The 2,214-nt window shown below is 35.7% G+C and overlaps 1 protein-coding gene across 1 annotated transcript in view; it reads right to left on the bottom strand.

The window, feature by feature from the left end:
- LOC106867711 (choline O-acetyltransferase) overlaps positions 1 to 2,214 on the bottom strand; it is a gene marked incomplete at its 5' end in the record, with an annotated part of 213,268 nt that overhangs the window by 34,250 nt on the left and 176,804 nt on the right. The window lies entirely within an intron of this gene.

The raw sequence follows: 2,214 nt of genomic DNA on the forward strand, positions 1-2,214 counted from the left end.
TATTCTGTGTAAGCCTAGTACTTATTCTATCGGTCTCTTTTGCCGAACCGCTAAGTTACGGGAACGTAAACACACCAGCATCGGTTGTCAAGCGATGTTGGAGGGACAAACACAGACACACAAACATACACACTCACACGCACATATATATATACATATATACGACGGGCTTCTTTCAGTTTCCGTCTACCAAATCCACTCACAAAGCTTTGATCGGCTCGAGGCTATAGTAGAAGACACCCAAGATGCCACGCAGTGGGACTGAACCCAGAACCATGTGGTTGGTAAGCAAGCTACTTACCACACAGCCACTCCTACGCCAAAACTTTGTTTTCATCATTATGATATTTCTCTAGCTGATTTGAAGGAGACATAGTTACTATTTCTAGAAGATCTTGTAAGCACATTTAAGCTCTCACATTTGTGAATGTGCGTGTGTATGTTAGTAATATTTGTGACAAATGATAGATATCAGATAGTTTTATTTTTATAATAATTCTGTCTACAATACCAAATTAAGATTTCAATGAAATCTAAAGCAAAACTTCCTCATATATAAAAGAAGTGGTCAATGATAAATTTCAGTGAATTATTTTATTCACAATAAAAAATGTTTTCATGACTCTAAATTTTACAACTTTTACAGACCAATGAACGGACAGAGAAATAATATCATATAAATTACATATATGTTTTCTAAAATGTATATCTGATTTCTAGAGCAGATTAACATAATTCTCTCATTGTATCACTGAAGGCAGCTTGGAACGCAATCCAAAACAAAAGTGAAGTGTAAGGCATTTTAGAATGATAAGGAAACTGAAATTGAGATGTTCATACCTTTGTGAAGAGTATCAGGGACATGTTTGAAATAGCTGTGATCGAAAATTGGAAGTGAGCCTCATTTTCATATTAATTACTTTTTCCATCGATTACCTTCTACATTATGACACTCGCCTTCTCCAATAATGATAATTTTTGACGTAAGTGAATTTCACTCCTAAGGGCTTAGCGACGTAAAAGAGGAATTTATGCAAAGGAAGTGAGACTCGAAACCGTATTTCTAACGCGTTTAGCAGGACATTATAATTTCTCTTCGACGCTTGTCAAGCCACATACCAACGTGGAAGTATTTCGATACGAACACTGAAGGAACAAAGCAGCAGACAAAGAACAACACAGACAAAACAATAATTTTAACTGAATATGGAAACTACATTGAGAAAAAAACCAAACGAAAATCACTAAACACTGACATGTTTCTGTTAGTGTACTGAAATCAAGTGAAATCTAGTGAAATGTTTCATTATTCGTCTTCTGCATTGAGTTCTGTCTACTAACAAACAATATAGAAATGAAGTAAATTAAAAATAGCTACTCATAAAATGACTAGCCTCGGGTCATTAACAAAATGGTGAGAGAGTTTATTCAATTGAGACAGAACAAGGTTTTCTCGTATCAAATCTCAACATACAGCTAAAAAACAATAACAAAAAAACAAAGACGGTATACAAAGTAAGAAAAAATTATATAAACAATGGTGTCTAAGCGAACAATCTGGCGAAAGAATGAGCAAAGCGTAGCTCTAAGTCAAGAGTTAGGGGAAAATAGCATGTGCTATAAATAATTTAGATAATATGCAAGCATATAGTCTTGTTAATCAATCGTATATTGTACGACAATAACGCAGAATGAGTACGCAATTTGTGCACCCTATTCTTGTCATCAGTTGTCTCTCGTGCCATCAAAGACCATATGAAACGTTATATACGCTTTTCACTTTACATAGATGCATACATGACTGTAGTTAGGCAGTTCGCTTCACAATTACGTGGGTTTGAGTTCGGTTACAAGATGAGGTACCTCGGCCAAGTGTCTTTTACATTAGCTTCAGGCTGACCAGCACCCTGTGAGTAAATTTTGTCAGAGAGAGAGAGAGAGAGAGAGAGAGAGAATGTAGAGCGGAGCGGAGCGGGAGAGCTGAGAATATTTTGGTTCAGCAAATTTAATTTTCCACTTTTAGCTACTTCACTTTAGATACGTTGCAATTTCTCAGCAAAATAATCAAAATAGCAATTTTAATATCGTCCATCCTCAAAATTAATGAAGAAAAATATCTATTGTAGACTGATGGTTGCAAATATTCTGCTCAATACCACAGATCTGCTTGTCAGTTGTTTGACCTTAACCAGTTGAGCATGTCCCTTAGTGGCT

Source organism: Octopus bimaculoides, chromosome 5 (genome assembly GCF_001194135.2).
Source record: "Octopus bimaculoides isolate UCB-OBI-ISO-001 chromosome 5, ASM119413v2, whole genome shotgun sequence".
NCBI classification, from domain to species: domain Eukaryota; kingdom Metazoa; phylum Mollusca; class Cephalopoda; order Octopoda; family Octopodidae; genus Octopus; species Octopus bimaculoides.